This window comes from Chiloscyllium plagiosum, unplaced genomic scaffold, assembly GCF_037043375.1.
Source record: "Chiloscyllium plagiosum isolate Xiang-an unplaced genomic scaffold, Cpla_swu_hap1 HiC_scaffold_31, whole genome shotgun sequence".
NCBI lineage: Eukaryota > Metazoa > Chordata > Chondrichthyes > Orectolobiformes > Hemiscylliidae > Chiloscyllium > Chiloscyllium plagiosum.
In genome coordinates this window covers 31289530-31314779 of record NW_028270169.1, presented here as the reverse complement: position 1 = coordinate 31314779, position 25250 = coordinate 31289530, and the positions used below count along the sequence as shown (strand labels likewise).

The following is a 25250-nucleotide window of genomic DNA, read 5'->3' as shown; positions in this document are numbered from 1 at the left end:
ATTTCCAACTGCCGCCGGGACATTAACCGCTTCAACCTGTCGACCCCCCTCCGCCACTCCAACCTCTCACCCTCACAACGCGCAGCCCTCCAATCCCTCTGCTCCAATCCCAACCTCATCATCAAGCCAGCGGATAAAGGGGGCGCAGTGGTAGTCTGGCGTACTGACCTCTACACCGCTGAAGCCAAACGACAACTCGAGGACACCTCTTCCTACTGCCCCCTCGACCATGACTCCACCCCCCAATCACCAAACCATCATCTCTCAGACCATACAGAATCTCATCACCTCAGGAGATCTCCCACCCACAGCTTCCAACCTCATAGTCCGGGAACCCCGCACTGCCCGGTTCTCCCTCCTTCCCAAGATCCATAAGCCTGACCACCCTGGCCAACCCATTGTCTCAGCATGCTCCTGCCCCACTGAACTCATCTCTACCTACCTCGACACTGTCCTATCCCCCCTAGTCCAGGAACTCCCCACATATGTTCGAGACACCACCCATGCCCTCCACCTCCTCCAAGACTTCCGCTTCCCCGGCCCCCAATGCCTCATCTTCACCATGGATATCCAATCACTCTACACCTCCATCCGTCATGACCAGGGCCTCCAAGCCCTCTGTTTTTTCCTCTCCAGACATCCCCAACAGTACCCTTCCACCGACACTCTCATTCGTTTGGCCGAACTGGTCCTCACCCTTAACAATTTCTCCTTTGAATCCTCCCACTTCCTCCAGACCAAAGGGGTAGCCATGGGCACACGTATGGGCCCCAGCTATGCCTGCCTCTTTGTTGGCTATGTAGAGCAGTTGATCTTCTGTAATTAGACCGGCACCACTCCCCACCTCTTCCTCCGCTACATTGATGACTGCATTGACGCCACCTCGTGCTCCTGCGAGGAAGTTGAGCAATTCATCAACTTCACCAACACATTCCACCCTGACCTTAAATTTACCTGGACCATCTCTGACATCTCCCTCCCCTTCCTGGACCTCTCCATCTCCATTAATGATGACCGACTTGACACTGATATTTTTTACAAACCCACCGACTCCCAGAGCTACCTGGATTACACCTCTTCCCACCCTACTTCTTGCAAAAATGCCATCCCGTATTCCCAATTCCTCCGCCTCTGCCGGATCTGCTCCCAGGAGGACCAGTTCCACCACAGGACACACCAGATGGCCTCCTTCTTTAGAGACCGCAATTTCCCTTCCCACGTGGTTAAAGATGCCCTCCAACGCATCTCATCTACATCCCGCACCTCCGCCCTCAGACCCCACCTCTCCAACAGTAACAAGGACAGAACACCCCTGGTGCTCACCTTCCACCCTACCAACCTTCGCATAAACCAAATCATCCCCCGACATTTCCGCCACCTCCAAACAGACCCGACCACCAGGAATATATTTCCCTCCCCACCCCTTTCTGCCTTCCACAATGACCGTTCCCTCCGTGACTACCTGGTCAGGTCCACGCCCCCCTACAACCCACCCTCCCATCCTGGCACTTTCCCCTGCCACCACAGGAACTGTAAAAACTGCACCCATACCTCCTCCCTCACCTCTATCCAAGGCCCTAAAGGAGCCTTCCACATCCATCAAAGCTTTACTTGCACATCCACTAATATCATTTATTGTATCCGTTGCTCCCGATGCGGTCTCCTCTACATTGGGGAGACTGGGCGCCTCCTAGCAGAGCGCTTTAGGGAACATCTCCGGGATACCCGCACCAATCAACCACACCGCCCCGTGGCCCAACATTTCAAATCCCCCTCCCACTCTGCCGAGGACATGGAGGTCCTGGGCCTCCTTCACTGCCGCTCCCTCATCACCAGACGCCCGGAGGAAGAACGCCTCATCTTCCGCCTCAGAACATTTCAACCCCAGGGCATCAATGTGGACTTCAACAGTTTCCTCATTTCCCCTTCCCCCACCTCACCCTAGTTCCAAACTTCCAGCTCAGCACTGTCCTCATGACTTGTCCGGACTTGTCCTACCTGCCCATCTCCTTTTCTACCTATCCACTCCACCCTCTCCTCCCTGACCTATCACCTTCATCCCCTCCCCCACTCACCCATTGTACTCTATGCTACTTTTTCCCCAACCCCACCCTCCTCCCGCTTATCTCTCCACGCTTCAAGCTCACTGCCTTTATTCCTGATGAAGGGCTTTTGCCCGAAATGTCGATTTCGAAGCTCCTTGGATGCTGCCTGAACTGCTGTGCTCTTCCAGCACCACTAATCCAGAATCTGGTTTCCAGCATCTGCAGTCATTGTTTTTACCTAGCAGAGGAAAGTGGCCGAGCAGAGGCTGATAGCTAAGTTCGGTACCCATAGGGAGGGCCTCAACCGGGACCTTGGGTTCATGTCACATTACAGGTGATCACCATTGCACTACACACACACAGATATTCCTACACACGCACACTCTCACATACACACGGACACAGGTACACACAGACACCCACACACACCCTTATAGACACACACTCCCACACTCACACATGCACCCCCTCACAGACTTAAGACACTCACCACACACACACACACACACACACACACACACACACACACACACACACACACACAAAACCCCCACCCCAGACAGCCATACACACACAGACAGACAAAGACCCACATACACACATATATTTTGTGGGGTTAATTTGTGGGATAACAGAGTTTTACATAAATTCATGCAGTTTTTGAGCTCAGAGTTCTACATGAATGTATGCAGAGTTACATTGCACTTTGCTCAAAATCTGCATACATTCATGTAGAACTCTGAGCTCAAAAACTGCATGAATTTATGTAAAACTCTGTTATCTCATTTTTTAGATTAGAATCAATCTAAACATCAGGTCATAGACAGAGAACACAGGGGGCTAACACCTTCAACATATTGTCTAGCTATCACCATTGTGACAATCACCTGATGAAGGAGCGTTGCTCCGAAAGCTAGTGTGCTTCCAATTAAACCTGTTGGACTATAACCTGGTTTGTGTGATTTTTAACCATTGTTAACAGCTAACCCGAGAATGCAACCTAAAAAAAAGGGTTTTGTGATTTACACATGAAAGAAGTGAAACTATCACTGTATTCTAACAGATGAAAGGCTTAACAGACAATCAATTTTTCAATGTATAATTTCAGTTACATCACACTGCAAATGTTTGCTATAAATTCTGTGTTACGATCGAGCCCTCCACAATCACCTGATGAAGGAGCGTCGCTCCGAAAGCTAGTGTGCTTCCAATTAAACCTATTGGACTATAAACATGGTGTTGTGTGATTTTTAACTTTCCTTGGGTAGAGTTGTGTGCTCAAGTACCTGCCTTTTGAGTAGAAACAAAAATTGGAAATAGGCTTCCCTTTTGTCTTCACCTGTTTACATTCTGTAAGAAATAACTTCATGACGATTATTCTTTCTTGAATAATGTCTTGGTCAAACTAAAGTTAATAATAATCTGTCCAATATTGGTGCACTCAAAAACAGGCCCGAGAAATGATTTACAGTGGATTGATAAGTTAAAGGTCCTCAGCTACCACGCTAGATTTAGGCGATTTTAAACTCGAGAAAAGCGCTGACTTCAAAGACATTTAACTGAAATATGAAAGAGTTGGATTTGGTTGAATGAGAGGCCAAGTAAATTCAAATGTGTTGGGAGTGCTGGGTGAAAATCTCTTGATCACGTAGTTGGAATTAGTTCCAGGAAAGTCACAGAATCTTGTTGTTTCTCAAACAATTTGCCAGCAAGCAGAAGGGTATCCAAACCTTCTGTAAGCCCTCAGACAGATTCTGATATTTGTGAACAGAGATGTTACTTTCAGCAATGTGTGGTCACATAATGTGCTGGAACATGGTTGGTTGCCTTCAGGAGTCAGAGAAGAATTTTCTTGATTTCTAGCCTCAATTTAGATACAGTTTCTTTTACCCCTCCCAGAAGTATGGCTAGCTGCTTGGATTTGGAGGAGACAAAGGGGGCTACTGCTGTGCAAACGTTCCACTACATTACGTTGAAGGGTAGGTGCAACTGACCAGTTGAAACTGCTTTAATTGTAACAATAGGCTTCTCATCATTTCTTACTCTTCCATGGCTTAAATTACCTTCATTGTACTCTCTCTTTGCTTTCAAGCTTTTCTCTCTCTTCAATCCCATCAAGCTGCCTGCCCATTCCTTGATCTTTCAGTTGCTTCCCCTGTTTAACTGTGGGTCCAGAGCCAGAAGGATTTAACACACATCAGAAAACCTTGGGACTGCTTACTGAGATGACAGAGACTGCGACCAGCAGAAATTTAAAGCAATTGGAAGAGTTTGCCCAGCATCAGTGGATAAAGTTTAAAGTAAATCAAGCAACCAACAATTGTGAGAATGTGCTCGATCTTTTATAAACTACAAACATAGACAGTTCTAACCCTGCCATTACGTTCAGACTGGGTAGACAAGCAGGAGGCTGGAACAACACAGCAAGCCAGGCAGCATCAGCAGGTGGGTGTAATCTTCAATGTTTCAGGTGTAATCCTTCTTCAGGACCTTCCCGGGGGAAGTACATTCAGACTGAGCTGATTTCTCAGTAAAGGGTATTCATCCAGCATATTGTAAATCTACATTTTAAAGTTGCTCTCAAACAAAAGCAGGCACAAGACAGTTATGGGTTACTTCAGTAAGAATCTGCTGTTCCCACTTTCACACAAACCCGAGGACAGAAATATGCTTTTCACTAATGTCAACAAAATTCAAATGGAATTATTAGAACACTCAACATTTCAAAACGTGCTTTGAGAGAATGCCTTTTCATTAGTGGCAGCAATAAAAATCTACAGGTAATCACAGCGATCCTTCACTGTCACACAGTGTGAGCAAAGTTCAATCATCCAGCACTAGAGTGCACAATCTCTTCAAGAAAATGTCTGAATACCATGAGGCAATAAAAGAATTTAACAGATATAGCAATAGAGTAAAATGTGCGCATTTTTCATGGGGGTGGGGGGTGGAGGTTGGTGGTGGGTGAAGAAAGTAGGAGGTCTGGAAAAAGAGCCTCTTGACTTTAAACAGCCCAAAAATACAGAAAGATCATTGTCATAAAAGGAGCAGGGAAGGACATTTATAGGTTTCAATGCTCTAGAGCTCTTTGAGTGACACAGGAGGTAGGTGGAAAAAATTGGAGGTAAAATCCCATCAGCTGGCTCCATAACACATCTGTGCCTCCATGGGATTACGGAGGAGTTGGATTAATGTAGACAACAGTTAGCAGCTTGGTCAGACAGTGCTAATCAATTCAGTTCCTTAAATATGGATGTGCTTTGAAAACTGACTGATTTTACATAGGTTGCTATTGCTTTGGGGGCTGGCTTTCAATGAAACCATGTAATGCCTCAATGACAGAGCCTGCATATATCAAAGCCAGAGGTTGCAAACTCTTTGGAATCCTCCAGTCTGAAAATTGACAGTAGCCAAGGCAGTGCTTGCTTCTGTGGGGAGGCTCTTGCCTCTTTGTAAAGTTCCCAAGGATTTTGGCCTTCTTGTTAAGCTGATTGGAGGCTGTCACGTAGGAATATTGGAGGCTGTCACGTAGGAATGAGGGAGCCCTCACTCTTCCCAACATACATCAGCATTTCTTACCACTAGATCTGCTGATCTTTGACTCCTGGAAGAACTTTTAATGGCCCTCCAGATCTAGGAGGTACCCTCAGTCCTTGACAGGATGGGGTTCCTGCAGAATGGCACTTCCTTTAAAATCACCCCGCTGCTGGCATTTGTATGCCCCAGACCAAAATTTTACTCTTCAGGAACAAAGATCTACAATGAAATTTCAGCCCAATGAGATTGTAAGAAAACAGTAATTCAAGATACATACAAAAGAGAATGCTGGTTGATAATTAAATAAGCAAGAATATAACAAATTTTATGTGAATTATACAACATGCCAAGAATTTTTTATGTTTTTACATCAATCTGTCACTCAATACTTTTAAAAAGTGAAACTGCCACAGTCCTGTGCCTGTATGTAGAATTCATGCCCAAGTTTGACATTGTTCATTTACTGTATCAGAGTAAGGATGTATTGTACCAACAAATCTGGCTGAACTGGAATTATTACAGACACAGTATATATTGGCGATAGATCTTCAAATATTTAGGAATTATGAAGTTGAAGATATAAATAAACATGGTGTTAGCATAATATTACAATTATGCAGCCTTTCCTTGAGAGTTTTCCCAATATGGCTGGTACTCTAACTGCAAAGCTGAAAAAAAAATCTTTTTCTCAAGAGCCTCCATCTCACTGGAGGAGTTTTCAGGCCAATCGCATCCAACAAACTACTCTGAAAACACTGCTTGCATTTTGACAGTTGTGACAAATTCACAGCAAGTCACATGATTCACAACATCCCTAAACAATTAACAGCATTCTAAGTAAAACATTCTAAAATATAAAGGCCAATTGTCCTATCTGCCAATGTAAATGTGTCCTTAAAGCAAAATCATATCTGAATTTGGAAACACATTGCTTCCAAAAACAAATCTGTTCCTCCTTAGGCCATACCCCATCTGTACTAAGTTTCATTGAAATCCAGCCTTCAGTGGCAGAGATAAAATTTATTGAGAAAGCAATATAAAAGGTACTGTAATTGTGCAGATTAGCAAAAAAAGCAACACTAGAGTGATGTACAATGTTGTAGAATCATATTGTTCTTGTGCTGTACTGTTCTATGTTCTATATGTATATTATTTAATTATTGTCTATCTTGGTTATTCAAATTGGTCCGTTTAAAGCATGTGTCTGGTGCTGGATTTATTTGGTGGCTAGTTACCGGCCATCTGTTTAAATATAGTGTCATCTACAAAGAATCTGTGATGTCAAAAAGAAAGGAGACTGCTCAAACACCAGGATAAAATACTTTTAAATCATAGCATAGGAAGTGAGAAAAATTACCAGACATGCAAATGGATTCAAGGAGAAAATATTAAATAGATAGACAGAAATAACAACATTAGTTCACTTTTTGAAAACTTGAAAACTGTACATTTTTTCCTGAGAGAATGAAATTGTATACTCGTAAAATTTAAATTTCAGATTGACACGTTGTTCAGGAGTGTATATCACTTCTTAAGACCAGTTAAAACACAGTTACTCCTGACTGTGCAAGCATCTACTTTTCCATGGTTAGAATGATCTGATGTTGTACCCGCGAGATTGGTAGCAGGGCTCCTGTAAAATTCTGAGGGTACTTTTACTGCTACCAACCCACCTGCCCTGATTGGACTGTAATTCTATTGGCAATGGGTGATGTCCACCCTAGACTCCAATTGAGCCCAATGAAATGTCAAGTAACGGCTAATTATTTGACACAATCATCAGACCATGTGGGAGAATGTTAGAGATGAGAGAAAGCCTGGCGTGTTATCCTGTTCATGTCTTGAGTGGGAAAGGGGAGGCAGCACATTCTTCATAGTCCCTAATTTTGTACAAGGGCTCTCCCAAGATCTTCTCTGCCTGGGTTATCGCTCCACTCTCACCATGCCATTAAGGCCACCATTGCTGTCTAACCACAGCAAACACTGGTCCACATTTCCTGTCCCTGCCATGGCAACCCTGACACCTATCACCATCCCTGTCTCCAGGACTGATTAGTTGCACTGTTAGTAGTCCCAGCAGTGACCACCAATGTGGTTGGGGGGGGGGGGGGGGCACTGCTGGGCCCAAAGTGCTTCCAGCAAATAGGTTAGTCAATGAGGTTATTCTATTAATGCTCCTCACAGCATTAAATAGCTGGAATGGAAAACTCCTCCACAAATTAAATTCTATCCACCCCATTTGTTATTAAAACAAGAATTTTACCGATTGATAATAATGAGTGCTGACAGACTTGCTGTGATTAGTGCAGGTACAGGAAGACCCCATTATCCGAAAGTAGAGCACTCCCAGGAAACCTTTCGTAAGCCAAAAATGGCGTAAAGCGAAGGTGCGTGATTTATATGGAAAAAAGTATCACCGTTTTTCGTAAAAGCGAAAATCCTCTTCGGATTCGCGAAAACAGGTACTAATATAGGTCTTTCGTAAAAGCAACATTACAGAAAACTAATGTTCGAAATGCAGGGGAAACCTGTACAGTAAAATCCAGGCCACAATTGTGTGTGAGCTGGCAATACAGTGCTCAAGCGAATGCTTATGTCCTCATAACACACTTCAATTCAGGAAGCAAAGAGAACAAAAGCAGTAACCAAATTCACTGAGCAGCAGCAATAGCCCAATCTATTAAAGCATGGCCCAGCAGAGGTACACGGCAGATGAAGCAGCATAGGGTCTGTCATTAGCACTGACATTAAACTGATTTCTCCCTCACATCTCACTTTAAACATTAAAACATTTTTGAGGATGATACTTCTCGTCAATATGTATGGACTTATCTGTTGAGATTTTCTCACAACATTCTGCCACTCAATATTTCATTGTTCTGATGGTGTGCAGTATTTAAGTTTGATAATATAGGTTCAGTAATTAGAAACCCCTTGCTACATGTGGTTCAGACTTTCATGACCCTTGGGCCATCTGCTTGAAGTTCTATATTGTATCCAATAAAAGAATACCTTTAGTAATCCCCCTCAGCTTGGAGTTTGCTCTGCTAATGAAACACAAAGCCACACGTTGCTATAGAAACCGATGCCTGCCTCTCCATTGGTGGTGCTTTCCTTCACACTCTGTTGGAACTAGCATCTCCCGGTCAAAATAACTTCAATATTTTTCTCAAAGTAATTATGGCAGTTGAAGTAGGTGCGTGTGATATGTCACATTTAAAAGCTAATTCTGGCAAAGTTTTGTGCATAACTCACTTGTAAGTGCCCCGCATGAATTGTGGACTAATAATGAAAAGTAAAACAGGAAGCATTTTATTGTGGCCTACCGACCTCATCAATCTACGTGCCTAACCAGCTTGTATTGTGATACTAGCAACCCAAACATCCCTAGCAATGCTGGGGTGGAGGTGTGTGTGTGTGTGCACGGAGGTGTGTGTGTGTGTGCATTGGGAGGCGTGGGTGGCAGTAAGACAGAGAAAGAGAGAGAGAGAGAAGAAGAATTAAGCAGTCCTGATCTTCAGGAAAAATGGACATTTAAAACAACTATGTTCTATGCCCTCAGAAACATTATCGGACTAGTTTTATTCAAGAATTCAGTTCTATCCAAGAATGAGTGGCACGATGGCTCAGTAGTTAGCACTGCTGCCTCACGGCCTTTGGGACCTGGATTTGACTTCTAGCCTCAGCAACTGTCTGTGTGGAGTTTGCACATTCTCCCTGTGTTTGCGTGGGTTTGCTCCAGGTGCTCCAGTTTCCTCCTACAGTCCAAAGATGTGCAGGTTAGGTGAATTGGCCTTGCTAAATTACCCATAGTGTTCAGGGATGTGTAGGTTAGTTAGGATTACAGGGATAGGGTAGGGAGCTGGGATGCTTTTCAGAGAGTCATTATAAACCTGATGGACCAAATGGCCTGCTTCCACATTGTAGGGATTCTATAATAACACACCTTGTGATATAGCAATAATCTTTCCCACTGTTGAGAGTCTTCTACGCTTTAATTTTCATGAGCAGCGCTCCAGGTTAATTCAGCAGAATGCATCATAGTTCAATCAGCCATAACTTTTTCACAATTTCTAATCTCTAATTGCCTGGTGAAAAGTGATAAAGACTAATTCTTAGCAGAGGACTCTGCTAACCTTATCAAGCTGTAATTCAGCTGCGCTTGAAAACAGACAGCAAACAGGTAAATATTGGACCATGCTGGAGGCTGTAACCTCCTGTAAGACTGATATCAGATTAAATAACTTTCAGACACACAAGCTGTACATGTGAAGATAGGTTGCCAAGGATAATTTGTGTACTGGCCCCTTTGGCTGATCTGTTTGAATTTATCCAACTGCTGCAAAACAAGAACCAAGCAGACTGTGTTCTGAGCAGTCACATGTTTTGGAATGCATTCCAAGCTGAAATGTGAAATTACGTAACATGACAGATATAATAATGCAATGCATTATTATAGATATAGAATGATGTTTAAAATTAAAATTCAGATTGATGGTTAACTATCCTCACTGTATCTCCATGTCAATGATGACCCAACCAATCAGCATTCCGTTTGCATTCTGGCTAAAATGATGCCTCCTTTCTCCAAGTCTATTTCTTGCATCCTTCTTTCAAGAAGGTACAAAATGAAAAGCTTCACCTTCGAGAGCTCTTTTCACAATGTTTATGTAGTTCAATCTGGTATGGTTCTGCAGTCTAAACAAAGGCAATTATGAAGGTATGAGCTGGAGATTGGCTGTAATGGTCTGGAAAAACATATTCTGATGTTTGATGTCAGACAGGCAATGGCTAGCATTTGAAGAGTTAAAACACACTTTTCCAAAAAAATTATTTTAAGGAAAAAAATACCCAACAGTAAAAATGAGACATGGATAGCTAACAAGGGAAGTTAAAGATAGCATTAGGTCCAAGGAGGAGGCTTATAATGTTGCCAAAAAACTGATATAAGCTTGATTATTGGAAACTTTAGAATGTAGCAAAAAGTTGACAACAAAATTGATAAAGAAAGGAAAAATAAAATGTGTACATAAAATAATAAGAGACATAAAAATTGACGGTAAAATCTTTTACAGCTAGGGAGTTAACATAACAACTTATATAAAAAGGAGATGATTAACAAAGACATTGCAGGGAAAGACAGGAGAATTTTTATCAGGAAGTAGAGAAATGGCAGAGAAGCTATATTCCACAGAGGAAAACACAAAAGTCAGTCTGAAATATTTAAGAGTTGAGGGTCTAGTAAGACTGTGGAACTGAAATAAATTTGTATTAGTAAAAATGTACTATTGGAGAAAGCCCCTTATAGTCCCTTCTGACTGACCTTGGTTTGACTTCCTGATCTGTTACACACTGCAGCATAAAGATTATCCTCTTACACTCCCACAATGTTGCTCACTATCATATTAATACAGCACCTTTGCCACTGAAACTCGAGATCATGTTGTCATCACTTTCAGTTTTGATTGCTTGCTGGCTGATTGCTTACAGAGAACAAACTATGAGCAAAGTTCACCTGCAACTCTGCTTAACCAAACCCAACCTTCTTTCATATTCGGCTCACCTACCATTCTTGTCTTCATTGGCCTAGAGTGGACCTTGACTTTCTTCTTGCTAAGATTTCAAATGACCATCCTTTGGTTTAAATACCTTCTTGATCCAAATTGTTCCCTTTCTCTGCAGACTTCTCAAGACCTACAATACCTGTCTAGATATCACCATTCCTTTAACTCCAGACTTCACTGCCTCCTTTTACCCCACAGCTGATGATACAACTTCCTGTTGTCTATGTTCCACAGGGTTCCTCCCAGAAGTCTCTCTGCCTCTCCATCTGTCTGTTTTTAAACTCTCTTTGAAATTCTTCTTCCAAACCAAGATGTCATTCCCTCTCATAGTCTCCTTGTTGGATCAGGATCAATTTTTAAGGCCCTGTGGATTGACCTTCAAACATACTATACACAATCAGGATATTGGTTTTGACAATTTGCATTAACATTGATAGATTGAAATAGCCCAACAAGCTAAGTAACTGATACTAGAAGTTGGAGTGATGTGATGATTTACAGCCTCTCTTATGTAGTTGCAATAAAGGAAGCAGAAGTTGTCACGTGGAAACCATCAGTGATGTATAACTACCATAAAGTAAAGGTAAAGTCACCATAGACCCAGAAGGCTGCTCTCTCATTAGAGGGAGATGACTGGGAATTGAATTAAACCAGGGGGCCACCATACCTCAGGCAAGGGGTAAGGTTGAGAAGGGGGATCTTCATGGTAACCTCAGCTGGTGTGGGAATTGGACCCATGCTATTGGAGTCACTGTGCACTGCAAACCATCCATCTCGGCTAACCAACCCCCTTCTACCATATGAAGCATCTGCTAATGCTGGAATATTATGGCAGTATTTGGTATTTAACTTTTGTATCAGCTCAATTCTATTCACTATCATATAAGTCTATTAACTTAAGTGCCACGAATCTCCAAACCTTTCTGCTTCCCTCCTGCAAAACCAAATTCTGATCCAAATGACATTCCTCTGTTCAATGAGTCAACTAAAAGAAACGGTTTGTGAGGCCTTTTTAGAACTGGATATTTGTTAGCAGCTGGCCATCTGGCTGTGGATCTACACTGTTACACAGGAGCTGAAATAATGAAGACACAGGGTTAAAAGGTAATGTTCAAAAGCTCACACTTAACATGATATTGTTTATGGTATCTTTTGAAATGGTATCTTTTGAAATGACTATTATATCCCAGCTGATATCGGAATTATTTCACTGCACCATAACCTGCATGTCATTGGCTTATCACAATTGCAGGAGGAAGAATAAATTAGGTGATAGTAATCCTATAAGTAAATGAAAGCTTCACAGCTGAAATATTACCATTTGCACTAGAATTAACTTTGTCTAGTGCAATATTTATCTCTACTGCCTTCCTTAAGCTTTCTGAGTCATGGTCTCCTATCATCAAACTCAGTTGACAGAATACATAGCAGCTCAGTCAAGAAAGTTACAACGCAGCGAGAGTGACCATTTCTGAAATAAATTATTAGTAATAGATAGTTGTGAGAAATTACATATTAGAGCTCACAATTAAAACATATACTTTTTGTAGTAGCATCATAGTCTGACTAGTTTTGAGACATTTATATTGATCTGATTTTTAGTCCCATTGATATATTTGTCAGGATATAGAAAGTACTAGAGCACCTTGAAAGATTAGAAATCCAGTTGTTTTATGTCTGGACTTTGGGTTGGTTTATGTCTCAATGATTAAAAGAAAAACTACAAAACAGCCAAGGGAGTCAACATAACGGCTAGCACAAAAGTCAATTATCATCAAAGTACGTTTTTATTGCATTCATTTTACACGCCTGACTCTCTCATGTCAGCTTTGGTCAGAGTGCATGCAACAGGTAATGGAAGTGGAATCCCATGCTGTAGTGTAGCTAACAAACCATGATTATTATGTAAAAGATGTGTTACAAATGCCTCAACATTCCACATTAAAATGTATATTTTCAATCAGCTGAGGTTTGTACTCTTAGCTACATGCGCATTTCTGCCCGTTTCTGGCATGTGTGAATCTCTAGGGCTGATTCTGAATCAGCAGTTGTCAAGACTACGCCAGCAAAGCTTTTAAACCAGATGACAATTTGGTACACACATTTAACAATTATTTATATCTTACATAAAATCTTGCTTCGATCACATGCTTTGTTCATCACATTTCTTCCTGGTAATATTATACTTTTGTTATCACACTTTGATCAGTTCAAAGTAGCAAACTGAAACTGAAGAACTGGATGACAATCAAAAGTGAACAAAACAGTCTGAAAAATATATGATGAAAAAGAATTTATATTTATATTTAAAAAACTAATGCCAAAAGACCATTAAAAAGTTGCCAAATTAATCACTCCAATACATCGAGCCAGATTTTCTTGTTGCTGTGAGTTGCATTTTTTCTACACCATTAAGCTCAAACATTTTGTACACGTTGTTGCACGTGTACTCAGCTCACAATATGGTGACAGCAATGGATATTAAAGATCTCAGTGAACAATAGGGCCAGCAGTATATCTTCTTAAGGTAAAAACAATCATGCGAGGGTTGGTAGGGTGGAAGGTGAGCACCAGGGGGATTCTGTCCTTGTTACGGTTGGAGGGGTGGGGCCTGAGGGCAGAGGTGCAGGATGTGGACGAGATGCGTTGGAGGGCATCTTTAACCACTGGGAAGGGAAATTGTGGTCTCTAAAGAAGGAGGCCATCTGATGTGTTCTGTGGCGGAACTGGTCCTCCTGGGAGCAGATATGGCGGAGGTGGAGGAATTGGGAATACGGGATGGCATTTTTGCAGGAGGTAGGATGGGAAGATGTGTAATCCACGTAGCCATGGGAGTCGGTAAAAAATGTTGGTGTCAAGTCGGCCGTCATTAATGGAGATGGAGAGGTCCAGGAAAGAGGGAGGTGTTAGAGATGGTACAGGTAAATTTAAGGTCAGGGTGGAATATGTTGGTGAAGTTGATGAATTGCTCAACCTCCTCGCGGGAGCACGAGGTGGCACCAATGCAGTCATCAATGTAGCGGAGGAAGAGGTAGGGAGTGGTGCCGGTGTAACTACGGAAGATGGACTGTTCTCCGTAGCCAACAAAGAGACAGGCATAGCTGGGACCCATACAGATGCCCATGGCTACCCCTTTGGTCTGGAGGAAGTGGGAGGATTCGAAAGAGAAATTGTTAAGGGTGAGGACCATTTTGTCCAAACGAATGAGAGTGTCGGTGGAAGGGTACTGTTGGGACATCGGGAGAGGAAGAAACGGAGAGTTTGGAGGCCCTGGTCATGGCAGATGGAGGTGTAGAGGGATTGGATGTCCATGGTGAAGATGAGGCGTTGGGGCTGGGGAAATGGAAGTCTTGGAGGAGGTGGAGGGCATTGGTGGTGTCTCAAACGTATGTGGGGAGTTCCTGGACTAGGGAGGATAGGACAGTGTTGAGGTAGGTAGAGATGATTTCAGTGGGGCAGGAGCATGCTGAGACAATGGGTCGGCCAGGGTGGTCAGGCTTATGGATCTTGGGAAGGAGGCAGTGCGGGGTTCCCGGACTATGAGGTTGGACGCTGTGGGTGGGAGATCTCCTGAGGTGATGAGGTTCTGTATGGTCTGAGAGATGATGGTTTGGTGATGGGGGGTGGGGTCATGGTTTTGGTGATGTAGGGGTGGGGTTTCAAGAACAGGGAAAGAGAAAGAAAAATGACTTAGAGAGGGTGAATTAGGAGTGAACTAGTTCTAAATCAGTAGAGAAACATAAATAAAAGGAAAGAAAAATGGGATTAAGTCAGAAAATTGCCAGAAGGAAATTAAAAAAAGACTTTTAGTGTTTTATGATTACATTGTTCTTCCTCCCCCAGCGAATGGTTTGTCTCTCCCTACTCCTAGCCACAAAAATGAAGCATCACTGCCTTTTGTTTTGGTTTAGTAGAAGTAATTTTAGTTAAACATTTAACATAAAATCATGGGATCTGATAACACAGACGGCCATACAGTCCATCTTACTTTGCCAGGTTTAGAAGGAGATACCTAACTGGTTTACTCACCAGCTCTTTCCTTTTCAAATATATATCAAAGTTTCTCCTGAAAATTATTGCTGAACTGGCTTTTAACACCTTTTCCCAATCGTAAAAATTTGTTGGATAAAATGACGTCTCCCAGTCTACCCAGGTTCTTTCATCAGTGATTTTAAAAGAACCTTGATTTTGAATTTCATCCCATTGACTAAAAAGTTGGATGGAGAAGCTAATTTACTTTTGAAACAGTGCAGAGTAATTTATTCAGGTTATGTGCAAGACAGACAGTTATTTTAAAATGTGACAGTTAGTCAAGTCCAGGGAGTCTTCATTGCTATTTTTGGGATATTTAAGCAGTGGTTGTTTGATTCACTGAGTTATCAGGCAATGCATACTTAAAGAGATATGGTTCAAATTACCATAGTAGCCACAGTGCTAAGTAATTTAACAAGGCAAGAAACGGAGGGTGTGACTTTCATGTTATTAATAGAGTTGAAATATTGGGTGGAATTTAATATCCTTCCAGGGTGAGTTTGGGATTGGGAAAGGAATCCTATTGGTTGGGAGGGTGCCACCCTTCCACTTCCATCCCAATGAAGAATGTGCCAGGAAGAATCATGGATGACCTGTGTATTAACATAGAGGCAGGCAGGGAAATTGCCATGTAGGAAGCTAGACAGACATACCCATGTGTGTTGTTATATGAAATAATAACTGGTGATCTTCAAACTTCCATTAACCCCCACAACATACAAATGAGATGTGGGTCAGGTACACTGAAGAATTCAATGAATGTTAACCCAACTCTGGTATCTTCATATGTTTATTCAAATCACAGGCTCTGGGCTCAAGCTAACCATTCGGATGTACAGTAACATACTTCCCTCAGCAGGACATGCTCCAGTATGATGGAGTCTGAGACCTTTCATAACATTATGGCACATATCAAAGTATAGTGTTGACATCTTTAGCACGTCTCTTAAAGATAAATCGCACACCTGCTGCAAGACATAACACAACAGTGTAGGGTGGATGAGGGAGTCCTCTTCAGGAACTTGGACCTTACAAAACTACCTTGTAAATTCCTTTGGCAGGATTTCACCTCCCCACACCTCACCCCATCACCCTGAATAACAGGAAGCAAATAACTGGCATCAGGTCAATTGTTGTCTCATCCACACACTGGTCTCAAACCTCAGAAGCCTATTCTAAAAATGAGCATTGGTGCAATTGTTTAGGGAGAAGACATTTGCCACATTCAAAGTTGGAATGGGAAGAGCCATGAGTTTAAACAAAACCAAGACCATCATCAATGTTTTCTTCACTTTAAGCATCAATACTATTTTTTGTTATGACTTTTCATTTAGATGGAACATGCTTTTCATTCGAGCATTGGATTTTAAAAAAAAATAAGTCATGATGCTAAGGTATTTTCAACAAGTATTGAAATATTTTCTGTGAATTTTTGTAATTTGCATTATCAGTGTTCTGCTTGGCCAGGCATGTTTAATATTCACCAGTTGAAGCCTTGCAAGTGATCCATTTCCAATAAATCTCTCTAATAGTTGGACTGGAACACAGACTGCAATACCCCATGGGGATATTTTTGAAAGTGTTTTATCATAAATTATGCAGGAGCTGTTAATCCCAGAAATCATCCCCACATCTGTCACTTCAAGTAAATGGTCCTAATTTATGTCCAGAGAGGGAAACATGCTACTTCTTAACTGACATGAATACAAATTAGTATTGGCAGGGTTACAATCGACAGAGGGACCAGAAGACAGAGAGTTATCGAAAGCTCATAAGCAACAGAAAACATTTGCCATTGATTCACTTCCATAATTTTCTATACTGTATGTACTTAATTCAAAAACATTTGTTTGTGAAAATAAATAGTGCTGACAAATACTCAGCAATCCTTTCTGCTCTTTCATTCCCCATTGCTTACCAGGCAGTGGGCATGCCCATTAACAGCAGGGAAACCTGCAAAAAGACGCACCACGGAGATCGTGCAGTAGTTACCAGGAGCACCTCAAGGGTGCTTTTCTCTTTCCCTGCTGGCAGTCAGCCAGATTGCGAGGCTGACTAGCTTCCAAGTGGGAAAGCCTGCAGTAAGCAATAGCATAGAACTGCAGGGTCATCCCTGCGGATTGATGCAGAGTGAGAGTCTCAGAATGCTAGGCTGTGGGGGTAATCTTGGAAATATTGGAGATGGCGATGGGGAGATTGTGGAGGGAAGAATGGTCACGGGAAAAGAATTAGGAGATTACAGAGGTATGGCAGATTGCCGGGTCTGCAATCAATGTAATTATGAGATTACAAAATGTTATGGTAGGCATTACAAGGTGACAAGGGATATTGGACAGGTCATGAGGGATCAATATCTCACAGGATAGATCACAACAGGAGAAGCACCAGAGAAATTGCCAGGAGATTTGTGGGCGCTACTCAGGCAGTTTGTGGGGAAAGTGTGGGGTAGGGATCATGTAGAGTCTTGAGGGGAGATCATGGGAGGTCTAAGGGAGATTGAAAGGGCTCTGTCTGAGATTGTGAAGATCTCTAGGGGAGAAAGCAGGGACTAGGTCTATAGTTGCTAAACTGGGTTAATTGGCCAAGTCAACAAGAGAAAAAAAAGACTTACCTGACCTTGTCTTCACCAATCTACCTGAAGCTGATGCATTTGTCCATAACAGGATTGGGAGGAGTAACCACTGCACAGTCCTTGTGGAAGTGAATTCCTGTCCCCAAATTGAGGGCACTCTCCACTGTGCTTTGTCACACTCGCACTGTGCTAAATGGGATAGATTTTGAACAGATCTAGAAACTCAAACCTGAGTATCTGGAACACAAGTTTCAGTATTATTACAGGATTTTGTCAGGGGCCATAGCCTTTATAGTATTCAATGATTCCTGCACTTTCTTCGTAGTTTGTGGAGTGAATCAAATTGGCTAATGCTTGGCATTTTTGATGTTCAGGTGCTCTGGTTCATCCACTTGACCCTTCTGTCGAGAGTGTGGTGCTGGAAAAGCACAGCTGGTCAGGCAGCATTCGAGGAGAAGAAGAGTTGACATTCCGGTCAAAAGCCCTTCATCAGGAAAGGAGGCCACATTCCTGATGAAGGGCTTTTGCCTGAAACGTCGACTCTCCTGTTCCTCGGCTGCTATCTGACCTGCTGTGCTTTTCCAGCACCATACTCTCGACTCTAACCTCCAGCATCTGCAGTCCTCACTTTCTCCCACATGGCACTTCTGGCTGAGGATTGCTGCAAATGCTTCAGCCTTGTCTTTTGCATCGATGTGCTGGGTTCTCCTATTGTTGCATATGGGGGCAATAATGGTGATACATCTCCAGTAAGTTGTTTATTTGTCCAACATTGCAATAACCCCTACAAGGCCCATGGGAATTATTAATTAATCTATGTTGAATATGAGCTCCATTAGTAGCCAGCAATGGCCTGCCTAGCTGGAACTCATCACCCGAGTCCTTAATTAAGCACTCTCAAAAAATGAGGTAATAGTGGCATAATGGTAATATCAGTGGGCTGGTAATGCAAGACCCTAGGCTAACTTTCTGGGGAATGTGGGTTCAAAGCTCACCATGGTAGATGCTGCGATTTCATTTTGGTGCCTTCTTGCAGCATGGTGGTAGCATCCCCATCCTTGGACCAGGAGGACCAGCTTCAAGTGCCATCTGCTGCAGAAGTGTCAAATAACTTCCTTAAATAGGTTGATTAGGAAATAAGTTTAAACATAAAAAATAAAGCTGAGCTAGATAGTTTGCAAATAAGGGGTCTGTAAATAAGGGGGGTGACGACTGGTGATAGTTAAAAGGAAAAAAATGGGAAAAAAGTCATAGTGATTTAGTGGTCGGAAAGTCACTCATTTGTGTGTAATAGCACTTCAGAGCATTAACAAAAAAAGGGAAGCCAGTGATGGGTCAGAACTGCCTGCTAGGACTAGTTTATGTATGCCATGGGTAGTGGATCTATTTTGGTGTTCAACAATAAATGATGTTCCTTTCTGGAAGGGCTTCCAGAGTTACTACAGCCAGATTCACAATTGGATGTGGCAGAACTGAAGAGTTTGGATCTGATATAAACTGAAGTTGTTGAGAAACTCAGCAGGTGTGGCAGCAGAGAGAAACAGAGTTAACATCTCGACTCTGGTATGGATCTTCATATCAAACTAGACCCCTGTTCAGAAGAGGCCATTCTGGCTCCGAAATGTTAACTCTGTTTCTCTCTCCACAGATACTTCCAGACCTGCTGAGTTTCTCCAGCATTCCCTAGGTTTGTTTCAATTCATTATCTTAAATGGCTGCTCACCTCGGCTCCGTTGCTGCTACTGTATCTGCCTTTGGGAACATCACGCCCCAATGGGAACGTGTCAGCTTTCCCTTCAGCACTGTCCATTGTTGATTTACCACCTCTGGCAACTGCCAGCCCATTGCCAAATCCAGCCCATAGCCTCACACATTGGGCAGGTCAAGAGAGATGGTGGGGAAGTCAGTTTATATATATGGAGCTACTTGGATATGTCACCTGGAGGCAGAACATCAATGAGAAATACAGGATGCTAAGTAGGAAGTCTTGGTGGGGTTGGGGGAGGGGGGGTAGTGGGGACAGAGGGAACAGTGCAAGAACTGGAGAACACACAATCACAGGTGATCCTCTGCTAGTGACAAAAATGGGAAAGAATGGAACACAACGATTACAGTCCCACCCAAGTGGACAGTGGGGAAGAGATGCAGGAGGGTGGGGTAGTCATTGTATCAAATCTGCAGACAGGCTGAGAATAGTGAGAAGGGATAGTTACCATGGTTACACACAGTGGCTGTCACTTATGACTTATTGATTTGTAGCAGGAATTATTTCTCCCATTTACTATTTCAGAGAAATGAAAGAATAATCCATATGAAAAGAAATATTGTCCAGAAAACAACTAGATGTTATTATTATATCCTGGAGTCACTCTATTGTGGAAGTTAATTTAAGACAATGTAAATCCAAAATCAAATGAACAAAATATTCATGGAAAACCTACGAAGATATTTGTGGCAGTTCTGAATTTATAATTCACTTGTTTTTACATTTTCAGTGACTAGAAAATTCTACATAACCATTTGCAGAGACATGGCTTCAGGATGATGTGTTGCAATGAATGGCTACAGGTAACATTCCCTCTAAGCTGTTTGGCCATGTTTGGAATCGTTCAGAGGTTCCGCACACTCTGATTGACTTGTCGATGTATTGGCTTCTAGCTCTGGAAGCCACTGCTATGTATGGACCTTGAAGGTCTGCGAAGAAGAAAGATTAATGAGAGAGAATGTAGACCACTTGTTGATTTGGACTTGACACGTAAAGAGTACAAGACATTAAGAAGGACAGGTAGCTCAGAAAAGGGGGGTGGGTTGGCTCTGTTTGTTCATGATGCTATTCGCACAACAGTGAAGGATTACCTAAGTTCAGGAAACTGAATAGGACAAGAAATTTTAAAGGCAAAAAGACATGAGCGAGAGCTTGCCAGAAAGGCATGGTGATAATCCTGGGAGTTTGTAATCTACATAAAACAAGAAAATCAGATTGCTGAAAGTAGCCTAGATAAAGAGTTCAAATAAGAGCTGTTAAGAGTTGTCCTAGAGCCAGAGAGCAGGCATTACCAGATCTGGTACTGTGCAATGAGATAGGATTAGTTAATGATCTCATAATGAAGCTACCCCTGAGTAGTAGCAACCATAATATGATTCAGTTTTACATTCTAGTTGAGGGAAAAGGGAATGAGTCTGAGATGACTCTTTTTTTAATTTAAATGAGGTCAATTTATAAGGACATGAAAGCAGAGCTGGCCCAAGTTAATTATTACATTAGGTTAAAGGATAGGTCAATAGCGAAGCAATAGCAGATGTTCAGGGTGTGGGGGGGGGGGGGTATTATTTAAGACTACACAGAATAGATACATTCCAAAGAGTTATGAATATTCCAAGGGATGGATTAAAGATTATATCAAACTTAAAGAACACATCATTGTGCAAAAACGGGTGGCAGGTCAGAACTTTAGACAGATTATAAAAAAAGCAAAGAATAATGAAAGAGTTAAGGAAGGAGTATGATAGAGTGTTAACTAGAAATATAAAAACAGATAATAAGAGTTTCTATAACCATTTTAAAGAGAAAGGAATTAACAAAGTGAGTGTTGGACCTGTAGAAAGTGAGAATCACTAAGTAAAAAAAGGGAGATGGCAAATTAATTTAACAGGTATTTTGCATCAGTCTCCACTAAAGCAAAAACTAGTAACATTTCAAAAAGCAGCTACAAATCATGAAATAGAGTGAGGGAGGAACTCAGAAAAAGTAGAATTATTGGAGAAGCAGTACTGAGTAAATTGTTGAAACCGTGGGCCAACAAATGCCCAGGTCTTATTGGACTTCATCCTGTGGTCTTAAAAGAAATGGCTAATAAGATAGTTGATGTATTGATTTTAATTTTCCAAAACTCCTGATATTCAAGGAAGGTCCCATTCAATTGGAAAAGAGCAAGTGCAACTTCTTTATTTAAAAAGGAGGCAGTCAGAAAGCAGGAAACCACTGGCCAGCTGACATCACATCTGTCACAGGGAACATGTTTGAAGCTATTATAAAGAAGGTACAGCAGGGCACTTAAATAGTTGAAAGCAAATCAGACAGCTTTGTGATACTATTAGCATAGTAGTGAAGAATGACCTAAGTTCAGGAAACTATTTGAGTAAGTGGAAACCATGCTTAATCAATCTACTGGAGTTATTTGAAGATAAAGGGCAACCGGTGATGCAGTTCAATGGTTGATGTGGAATATAAACATTCATGGTTTAGGGCTAGCATACTGGCATGATTAGAGGAATAGCTGACCACAGGAAACAGAGAATAGGCATAAATTGGTCTTTTTCAGGTTGAGATGATGTAATGAATGGTGTACCACAAGGATTAGTGCTAGGACATCAACTGTTTACAATTTACATAAATGATTTGGAGGAAGGTACAGAAGGAATGGCCGGTAAAATTTGCACAGGACACAAAGATAGACCACTGAATAGATATAGAAATATTAAGTGAATGCACAAACACGTATCAAATGGAATACAATGCGAAAAAAATGTAAAGTTGTACATTTGACAGAATTAAACACATTACTTAAATAGTGAGAGGTTGCAGAACTGTGAAATATAGAGGGATCTGAGTTTCATAGCACATGAATCACAAAAGGTTAATGCTTCAGGTACAGTAAGTACTTGGGGAAGCTAATACAATGTGATCATTTATCATGAAGGGAATTGAATAGAAAAGTTAAACTTCTGTTTTAGTTATACTGGGCACTGAGTACCACTTACATTATTGGTCACTTACATTTAAGGGAGGTTCTAAATATATTGGGCGTAGCTCAGAGAAGGTCTACTTGGCTATTTCTATATCATAACCTAACACTTTAATAGCTTTACTTAACATTTCTATATCTTTTAATGGCTTTTCTTTGTAACCTCTGCAAATTTTACTGGCCATACCTTCTGTACCTTCCTCCAAATCATTTATGTAATTTATAAACAGTTGATGTCCGAGCACTGATCCTTGTGGTACACCATTCATTACATTATCTCAACCTGAAAAAGACCAATTTATGCCTATTCTCTGTTTCTTGCAGTCAGCCATTCCTCTAATGGCCTGTTTGAGGAAAGGTTTGGACAGGCTAGGCTCGCATCCACTGGAGTTTAGAAGACAGTAAGAGGTGACTTGATTGAAAGTTATAAGGTCCTGAGCAGTCTTGACAGTAGAGATGTGGAGAGAATGTTTCCTCATGTCAGAGGATGTAGACAGGGGTATTTCAAAATCAGGGCCGTTCACTTAAAACAGTGATGATGCAACAGTTATTTTCAGAGAGATGTGAGACTTTGGAACTTGCATTCTGAAAAGGTGGTGGAAGCAATCTGCATATTTTTAAAGCAGAGGTTGATACATTCTTGTTAAGTAGTGGGACAAAGTTCATCCTGGGTAGGCAGGAATGTGGATTTGACTTTACCGTCAGATCAGCAAGGATCTTACTAAATGGTGGAACAGGCTGGACAGGCTGAATGGCCTACTTCTGGTCCTTGTTTGTTTATTTGAGTTTACAGAAAATGATTAAGCCTGTCAGTATCAGCTATATGTGTAACATTTTAACTTCTTGTTATTCGTGTAAAATTACATCCATACCTGAGCTGTATTTTAATGATATGTAAATTAAGTTTCAGCTGGACCATAATCAACATCAGAAACCATGATTATGGAGGATTATTGCTTGTTAATGACCTTATTAACTACAGAACTCACCTCACCTCCTATCCTACCACCCGCCACAAGCAAGTTAAATGCGTGGAACTCTCGATATGCCTATTACAGCACGTACTAGGCCACCTTTGCTCATAACTGGCTGTGAAGAGTCTCTGTGTTAGTCACAACACAATAGCGCCTCAGGGCACTCTCCATCAACAAAGGCCACATCAACCCCACATCCATGGAAACTGGCATCCGACATGCGCCAGCCTCTATGTGCCCTAACGGGACATCTCTGATCCACTTACAGGACAATTCTGCACTTCAATGCTGCACCTCAGGCTGCATCAACAGCTATCATTGTAATGCTGCAGCAAGCACACTGTGGACTCAGGGACACACACCCAACTCATGGAGTGGACCAGGCTGCATCTCCGGGCTGTTTGCTTGCTCTCTTAGTGCTCACTCACTCTGAGTCTGCCTGAATGCTCACAGCATCCTTGTCTTGCCTTTTTGCACCCGGCCCCTCAGCCAGAGATACCAAGCTCACAGTATTCTTGTCTAGCCTTGCTGTTTAGCACAGACACAAAGCTAGGAAGCTTGTCATTGCTGTCAGTAGTCTTCAGTCAAGTCAAGGGGAATGGCCTTTAGTCAGAGGGTCCTGGCATAGTGATTCAAAGGCAGTCACTGATACCTGTCCAGGGCCTTAGGCACAGTCAGTCAGTCAGCTGCTGGGTGGGGGGTCAGAATCATGGTCCTTTCTCCAAGTAGTGAGGAACTGAATGCTGGGCAGCGCACCACTGCCTGAACTCTTTCAGCCCCTTTGAGGGCCGATTTCCTGCTGGCAATAACAAGCAGGTACTAAAGGGATGACAGTGATTGGCACAGCTTATATTTTTGTTGCGGGTGGGTAGGTGACCCAAAACGATTAAGTAGGCAGCACATAGGGCATGCAGATAAGTGGTGCCAATGACAGAATATGAGTCTTTGTGAGTGATGGGTATGGTAACAGAGATAGCAGTGAGTGTAGGTATCGGGGAGAAGATGATATCACTGAACTGATGGAGTGGAGAAGGTCCCTGACTTTCTTCCTACGGTGTGGGCCAATCTTCCAGACAGCTGAGACTGCAATGACCTGGGTAACAACCTTGGACCAGGTTCGCATGGCCTGGTGCCATGACTTCCTCTGCTGGTCGTGGGGAAAGGTTCATACTACCTCTTCACCATCCTGTCCATCAGGACGTCCAGGTCCTGGCGTGCAAAGTGAGGCACCAATGTTCCCTTCTCAGCCATGTCTGGGACAAAAGTCAGCCACTGTGTAGGGCAGGTCCAGCAAACAGTGCTCTGCTAGGTTCACAAAGGCCTTTTCAATTTGGCACTGGTGCCATGGGTTCTGGTCCCTTCCTGATATCCTGGCAGTGGTGAGTTGTTCTGAGTATGGTGAATGGTAGAATGGGGCTAGAATCAGATGGAAGGGACACTGTGGGTGCAGGGTAATTAGTTAATGTGGTGAGTAAGATACAGTAAGAGATCGTAACAAGAAGCCCTCCATGAAACTCAACAAGACGTATCCATAGCCAAAAAAATACAAGATTCAGACCATCCCTTTTTAGTCTCTAAAAGAAAGTATTCATTGTACCTCACACAATTTTCTTTGGCAAAGTTTAGAAGTTCCGAGAAATTCTTCGCTTGTTTCATTTTTATTAAAAGCTATCAATCTTATAATTGTTCTATCATCTCTTCCCTCTCACAACGATATTTCATATTACTATGCTGTTAGGCCAAATTAGATATAACAAATGTTCCCATTCACTGTACAAAAT

At 42.2% G+C, this 25250-nt stretch overlaps 1 protein-coding gene across 3 annotated transcripts in view; it reads right to left on the bottom strand.

The window, feature by feature from the left end:
• Positions 1-25250, bottom strand: part of LOC122564061 (double C2-like domain-containing protein beta) — a 284761-nt gene that overhangs the window by 14965 nt on the left and 244546 nt on the right. The window lies entirely within an intron of this gene.